At 40.9% G+C, this 8,535-nt stretch overlaps 1 long non-coding RNA gene across 1 annotated transcript in view; it reads left to right on the forward strand.

Annotated features, from left to right (window-relative positions):
- Positions 1 to 8,535, forward strand: part of LOC140600386 (uncharacterized) — a 343,896-nt gene that overhangs the window by 162,290 nt on the left and 173,071 nt on the right. The window lies entirely within an intron of this gene.

Raw genomic sequence — 8,535 nt, forward strand, 5'->3', positions numbered from 1 at the left:
GTGATTTCTGATAGATAAAGGTAGAGTCTGTGGCCAATATCAGAGTGCAGGCCCTTCCTAAAGAAATTTCCAAAAGCTTTAAATCCCTATGCTGGCCAGTCAAGTACATCTACTCAGCTAGTGGGCTGTCATTTTGCAACTTGTGGTTTAGGGTAAAGTACTTCCCAAAGTCTTTTCTGTGGGACAAGTGGGTCTTGCAAATATTAAAATAGGCTTGAGGAACATTGTGTATCCTCTCTTGAGTATGGATGTAAAACTTCTGCCTAGATCTAGGTTCCAGGAAGGCAGGAATGACATTGTTATATTATCTGCTCTAACCCTAGAGCTTAGCATATAGAAGCCTCTCAATAAATATTTACTGGCTGAACAAATGAAGAATGAAGTCTTAGTCGTTTTCTATTCTCCACTGTCTCATTTGCCATGAGAAACCAATATATTAAATAAAGACTTTGGATGAAAACCAAGTTGTACAAGACTTTAAAGATTCTTGTAGTTGAGACATTAATTGAATTTAAGATATGATACCTCAATTTTGAATCTGGGACTTGCTAGCTGAATCTGGCCCCGCGATGTATTTTATTTGGCCAATGAAGTGTTTAAGAAAAATGTGAACTTTCATGCCTTCAGACAGACATGAGTCGATAGCTCACCAATGTCCTCACTACTCCCTATTGTCTCATTAGCTCTCTCCCCTTACATCACTTACCTGACCTCTAGAGGCATTTGAGTTTCAACATCTGCTAGGGGATGATTCATCAACTTTAAGAACACAGATTTTGTTGCAATATGGTTGAAGGTTTAGAGTCCCAGATCTTCCACTCACTAACTGTATGACTTTGGACAAGTTATTGACCTAAGCCTCAGGTTCCTCATTTGCAAAAAAGAAATACTGATGACAAAAGTACTTACTGCTTTAAACTGTTAAGAGTATCAAATGATATAATAAATGAAAACTTCTTAGCACGCATCTGACACATAGCAAATGTCCTACAAATGTTACTTTTACAACAGCAATCATTGCTGTTATTGTTGTCTTGGTTTTATATGTATTAAGGCCAGATTCTAGAATTAACAGAATGAGTTCCAAGAAGCCCAGAAATGAGAAGATGTTAATCTCTCATTTTCAAAGTCTTAAAAAGAAGACAGATGATGAATAAATATACTTGCCTGTTGTTTAGTTTTGCTCACTGATATATTCTAAGCATCTAGAAATGTGCCAAGCAAATGGTAAATGCTCAATAGGTATTTAGTGAAATAAATGAATAAACTATAGACTTCCGGATGGGCCTCATTAGGGTCACAAAACCTCATGAATTCAAGTGTCTTGGTTTCTTTTCACTAATCCCTTGGCTTGAGCAATCAGGTCTCAGGGTGAAGATAGTAAACTGCCTCAAAATGGGAATTAGAGCCAAGCTCTGCATACAAAATACCCAGGAAAGCCTCCAAGAAGATCTCCATTGATCCTTGTAATCCCTTTTGTAACCCCTTCTACTTTGAATCAGGGCTGATCTGTATGACCAACAGAATATAGCAGGGTGACAGTGTGTGACTTTCACAGCTCAGTCAAAAAGACATATTGCAGCTTATGTCTTGGTCTCTTGGATCCCTTGCTCTGGGGGAAGTCAGCCATCTGCTGTGAAGATATGCAGCTCTGTGGAGAGGATCTGAGGCCTTCTGCCAGTAGCCAGCACCACTTCCTAGCCATGTTAAATAGGTGCTTGGAATAAAATCTTCCAACCCCAGTTAAACTCTCAGGTGACAGAACTGAGGTTGACATCTGATGCAACTTCAGGAGGAACCTCTTGAGTCAGAACTGCTCAGCCAAGCCACACCTGAATTCTTAACACACAGAAAATGTGAGGGATAGCCAGAAAGATAGTTATTAGTGTTTTATGCCACTAAAATTTTGGAATAATTTGTTATGCAGCAATAGATAACTAGTACAAAAGGGACTTGATTCTGACTTGTGTTTCAGATAGATTATCATTGAAGTGTAATGAACACTGACATAAAATAGTTTTATGTGCATTATTGACAAGTATTTCATAGGCCTTGTCACATTCGTCACTGTCCCCAAGTGGTCCCAAGATGCATGTGGCTTGTGTGGAGCAGCCCTACCATGCTAATCTCAATTCCTGAAGCTAGTTCTTTAGATAATTGAGAGCATATGAAGGGCCCCAAGGAGTGATAACAATATTACTGAACAAATGAGTCAAGGGATCAGGAAACACCATCAAGCACCTTCTATTTGCAAGACCTGTCTATTGGGGATAAAAAGAGCAATGAGTCATGCTCACTGTTCCTCTGTAATCCACGAGGGACAGAATATGTACATGAGGAATTAATTAACAGTTCATGGTAGCCAGTCTATGGCTAGTACTGCGGTCCATCCTTTCGGTGGCATACTTTAGAGCATCCTTGACAAGTAAGAGGACATCCGGTTTCCCATAACTCCATGATGTCAGGAGGCTATGGCTGAAAATGGTTCGTAGATAAAACCTCCTGTGTCACATGGCATAGTAAGAAATGCATGAGCTTCATAAGTAGAAGGGGTTTAACTCCTGAATTTACATGACAAGTTGTGTGAGGTCTTATCTGGTCAAGAGCTCATTGTGAAAAGCAGACATAATGACATAAAGCATATCAATGCTTGTGTACTCATGCTTGTGCCAAGCATGTGGTACATTAAGGAGTTCACTAGATGGTCACTCTTAATGTTATATCATGAGATTTATTGGGCTTGCTCACTGCCAGGCTGGTCCTTTGGGCAGTTGGCGAGAGCTATGACTTTATAAAGAAGGCTCCTCTATGTTCTTCCTAGATCCTCAATCTGCCTGCTATGCCACATTTACAAAGGCCTACTGATGCCTTCATAAAATTGCCATTATACTTTGCAAGCATGGCCACCAACACATGTCCCTTCCATTGGTCCTTGGGTTCGGATCTTTCTACATAACCTGCAGGGTTATTTTTCAATGGAATACAAGATGAGGAGAGACAGGAAGGGCCTGACCCCATTGGCAGGCTGAGGATGTGGCTTTGCTGCCATTATGGAGGTTGACTCACCTCAATCAGGACAGTGGCTTCAAACAGCCAAGGGAAGCCAGTGGCCAACTTTATCCAGCCTGTAAGCGCCCATCAGATACGTTTATACCTTACTAGAACACAAGTCCAATTATATCTCTTCCCCTGTTGGGGAGTAATCAGTGGCTTCACAGACTGCCTGCTGACTTTGTTCTTCCTGTTAAGATTCAAACACTTGCACACTGTGGCTTTGCCTTAGCTTTCCAGCTTTATTTTCAAATATTCTTCAGCTCATTCTCTGTTTCAGGTCAACAGAATTACTCATTGTTGTCTCAGTGTACTCCATGCTCAAACCCTACTATTTCCTCTCATTTTGTTTTTTAACTTAGCTACATAAAAGGCATATGTACAGCTCAAAGATGAATGAAATTAATGACTGTGTATCCACCAGGAAGGCTAAGAAATAGAAGCCCACTGAATGCCCTTCTATACTTTGATCTGTTTTCTCAGATGAAGAAACGTTTGTTTTTCTCGTTGCTTTGGGCTTTCTCTTTTCTCTCCTTTTTTTATGGTAGTTGTTTCACCCACATCTATATTCCTGTATCCATATGCGCACACACAGGCACAAACCAAACTGTAAGAAACAGGGTAGTATTATTACTTTCCAATGGAGGGCCTAGGAGAAGATAAGCTGGATAGAGTTTCTGGGTGCTGTGTGGTTTGAGCACCTTCTGGGGAGAAGTCAGTGGGCAGGGCATCTGGCAGGGCTCTTGTACAGTCAGAAGAAATATGGTGAGAGGGAGTGTTATGGGCTAAACAAAATTCACATGTCAAAACCCTGACCCCCAGTACCTCAGAATGTGACTGTATTTGGAGATAGGGCATTAAAGAGGTGATAAAGTTAAAATGAGGTCTTGAGGGCAGGCCCTGATTCAGTCTGACTGGTCTTCTTTACAAGAAGAGGAAATTTGGACTCAGAGACACTAGGGACACGAATGCACAGAGGAAGGACCATGTGAGGATACAATGAAAAGACAGCCATCTGCAGGCGAAGGAGAGAGGCCCCGGGAGATGCCAGACCTGTTGACAGCTTGATCTTGGATTTCTGGGTTTTTTAGAATTATGGTAAAATAAGTATTCATTGTTTAGGCCACACAGTCTGTGGTATTTTGTTGTGACAGCCCTAGCGGACTAATACAGGGATGGATGCTCTCTGTTCCATCTTACCTCTGACTCTCAGAAGCAGGTCTTGTGTGTGTGCAATGGGCTCCCTTATCTGATCCCAGCATCAGGCCTTGGGGAACAGAAACTTGCCCCAGATAAAGACTGACCAAGCACAGGTAAGAGTCTGTGCCAGGTGCTCCAAGGCACTTTGTCCGCGGATTAAAAAGACAGTACACGTGCTCGCTTCGGCAGCACATATACTAAAAAAAAAAAAAAAAAAAAAAAAAAAAAAAAAAAGGTGCAGTACTGTTGGAGACCTGGTGACAAAAGCTTTAATAAATCCTTTTCTTGAGTCCAACTGCTCTAACCTGGACAAGTCACCTCTGTGTCTGGTGCCTGGCTATTATCCAGGATCCCTTTCACCATCCTCCTGAATGTTCTTGTTGGAAGCTGGTAGGATCCACATCTGTACCTGGTATTCTGAAATCTCCTGGTGATATAGGTCTGTTTTCTTCCTATGTGCTGAGGACTTAGCCTGGCAGCCTCACAATTTACATCCTGTCTTCATGGGCCTTTTCTCTTGGTTATTTTGTTGATGTTTCCTCTCGTGTATGTTCTTTCTTTCTTTCTAAAACTCTACTTATTACTGTGGTCAATTCCCTGATTTGGCCTGTGATGGTCTTTTTGTTTGTTTTCCAACTCTTGGTTTTCTTACTCTGTTTTCTAAGAGATTTCTTCAGCTTTATATTCTACATGTTATGTGCATTTTTAAAATTTCTGCTTTTATATTTTTAATTTCCAAGAGCTTTTCTTCATTTTCTAAATGTTTCTTTTTTTTTATAGCTTTCTAGGTTTGCTTCCTAGATATATCATCTTCTCTCTCTAAAGATATTGATGTTTTTTTTTTTTAAGTTTCTCCAACGTGTGTGTGTGTGTGTGTGTGTGTGTGTGTGTGTGTTCTGGTGTCTGCCTTTCATATTAGAAGCTTTCCTTAAATGTCTGGTCATTCTTGTCTTATCTGATCTTGCCTAAGACTAGAGAAGTGAGCAGGTGATAGAAATTCTGGGGATGAGTGTGTGGCTTGCCCACTTAAAACTTGACTGTAGAGTAATTATGCCTATTTGAAGAGAAAGGCCTGACGTCAGTATATATATACTTTTTTCCTTGAGCCTGTGATCAGATTCCCTTGAGAAGATTTTCTAATCTCTTCCATAGAAAATGAGACTTTGGCTGCCATGTTCTGGGGTCTTAGCATCAGTACACACGTGGTTCTCCTGGCACCGTACCCATGCCCTCAGCTGTCATGGCATCACAATCCAGAGGCCTTCTCCAGGCTTCTCACCGGACTGCAGAGGGGAAGCTTTACAGCATCTTGGAGTGTGAGAAGGAAATTAGGGGTTGTAATAAATCTCTGAAAATAAAGCCAAAAATATTCCTCAGGCAGCACTTCCTAATCCTTGTACTTTAATCCTGCCTCCATCCCCAGTTCTAGAGGGATCTGGTGCTATCCTGTGCTGTCCCTATCCTTTGAGGATTTTGCAGAGTAAACAGGGCCAGTTTTCAGCTCTCTCCCTTGCCAGTTTGAGGTGTGCTTACCCACGCACCTGAGCCACTTACCCCCTTTCTGGATTTCAAAAGTTAGTTGCCATTGTCTCTTCTTTCTTGAGTTCTTTTGCAAAAGAAATCCTTTTACCTTGGTTCTTGGAGTTTCTAGAAGGAGCAAAATCAGATTAGTGTTCTACACATTAACCCACTAGTGTCGCTGTTCCCTGACGGTGTTCTCTCGTCATCTGGATTATTTCCCTTTATTTTGGCTGTTTAAATCTTAGCTATTGTGAAGGTCCAGCTCAAATGCCGCTTCCTCCATAAAGCTGTTCCATAAAGTGTGGAAAGCCTTGTTATTTTTCTTTCCTCCTAGTACTTTCTCCGATACCTCCCCTGTCTCCTGCCACGCGTCCATACAACAGGGTGACAGTTAGATAAAGACATGGTTTACTGCTATTACATTAGGGCACACGATAACATCACATTACCTGCGTTTTCAGACTTTATGGTCACTGGATTATAACTTCTAGGGATTATGGACAGAGCATCATCTAGGTGCCAGGTCTGCCAATCTCTCCTCATAAACCCTTGGACAAGTCAGTTATTCTCTTTGTACTTCAATATTCTTATCCTAAAATAAGCCTACAAAATCAGGAGATGAAAACAGAACCTACAGAACTAGTCGTCACGCAGAATCAAATACAAAAACGTAGGGAAGGCATGCCTTCACTGCATGTATCACCTGCTATTACTATTATCATCGTCATTTTTTTTTCTCCTTCACAGTGTTTTTTTGTTTTGAGTTTGTTTTTTTTTTTTTTTTTTGAAGCTCCAAGGGTTTTATTGAATGTGGCAGGTACCATGGTAATGCAATATGCTGTAAGATATCAGTATTTTTTATGACTCATCTCCATGCTCCCTGAAGAGCCCTTCAGATTGCCTTTCACATAGCAAGCGTCTGAGGGATATTTGTTGAATTGAATATAACATCTCAATACTTAAGGAGATTTTACATATGAAGACACAAGTGCACAATCATGCATGTGTGCTTTGGTTGTTGGAAAGGTTAGTGTGTTCCATCTGCTTCACAATATTGAACAAAAATATGTCTGGCAATGTAGTCTTTTTCCTTCTGAAGACCCTACAAGTGAATGGTTTTGGCTCAAATGCTATAGTCCTCCAGAGCTGGAGAAGGCAAAAAAGTAGTGTTTGGTGTAATCAGAAGCAAAGAAAGGTAGGATGAAATATTCTCTCATTGTTTTAGGAGCTTTTTAAGCCTTGAAGCATTAAAGACAATTTGCAACTTTGGGAAACCGCCCTACTGAATCATAAGGATCCCCAAATCTGTCTCACCCTCCCTTTTCCGTGTGTGTGTGTAACGTTTAATATTGATGTTCGCCTGTCTACAAGGGTTATTTATGTGAACATGGGTAGTTTTTCTGCTTAGGAACACATCAAGTCTTGTTGCTCACCCTTCACCTGTGGTCTTAATTCAGAGTTTATGAAATCATAATCAATTACCATGGAGATAATCATAATAGTCCCAAGCTGAGCACAAGTTCAGGTAGGTGGAGCAGATGGACTTCTAAGCAACAAAGACCCTATCATCATGTAAATGTTCTTAGTAACCAAAACCACAGAAGGAGAGACGTAGAACACAAAGACTGGTGCATCAGTCTCCTCTGTGTTACCCAACGTGATCCTTCTCAGAGCTTTTCACGAAGGATTTGTGTCTTATTAACATAGCTGGTGAGAGGTGGAGGAGGAAACCACAACAAAATGATCTCTCTTTTGAACAGCAGAATTCAAACATTCAGCTTTAAAGGGTCTGATTAGTGAGTTCGTAAAATGCCTCAGTCTCTTGAGTTGTTAAATTTTAACACTTGGTTTTGTTTGCCTTTTATTCATCCTGTAATGCTCTAAATCGGTGCCTCTCAAGCTTAAATGAGCATACAAATCACCTGGGGTGGGGGGGGGTGTTGTTAAACTACAGGTTCTGAGCAGCAGTCTGGGATGGGCAAGAGTCTGCATTTCTAACAAGCTCACAGATGATGCTGATACTGCTGGTCCTCAATCCACACTGGGTAGATGAGGCCTTTGACCTGAAAATCCAAATTTTAAGTCAAAATAAGGGGCAGCCCGGGTGGCTCAGTGGTTTAGCACCACCTTCGGTCCAGGGCATGATCCTGGAGACTCAGGATTGAGTTCTGCACGGAACTCGCTGCTCTCTCTGTCTTTCCGTGTGTGTCCTTCGTGAATAAATAAATAAAATCTTAAGAAAAGACTTAAGTCAAAATAAGGATCTTATGGCTGACAAGCTTCCAGGAACACTTACCCTCTGGTTACCAATAACATTACTGTGTTTCCCGAATTCTAAGCCACATGTTTCCTCACATTTTAACTTTTCTGAAATTGGTGTGTGGCAGTCATATTAAAAAATTTTTACAGCTACGGAGCAGACAAGAAAGTTGTGACATATGGGTTATCTGAATATATGTGAAGTTTGTGGTTGGTAGAATGTGTTCATTTGTTACCTCAGTTATCTGCACTGGTAGCACCACGTGGGGGTTAAATTTTAGCTTAACATTTGTTCACAATACTTTCATAACACACTTGGTTCCACATTGAATTCGTCTGGAAAATTTTAAAAAATATTGATGCCTGGGTCCCAGAGGTTGTTCTAAGGCAGTTGTTTTCCCCAGATGATTCTCACATGCAGCAAACTTTGGGAATCCCTGCATTAAAATACCTTTGCAAGGGTCATGCCGTTACAGAACACTGATGCTATACATTACTGTGTGC

The sequence above is a fragment of the Canis lupus genome, chromosome 11 (assembly GCF_048164855.1).
Source record: "Canis lupus baileyi chromosome 11, mCanLup2.hap1, whole genome shotgun sequence".
Lineage (NCBI taxonomy): Eukaryota > Metazoa > Chordata > Mammalia > Carnivora > Canidae > Canis > Canis lupus.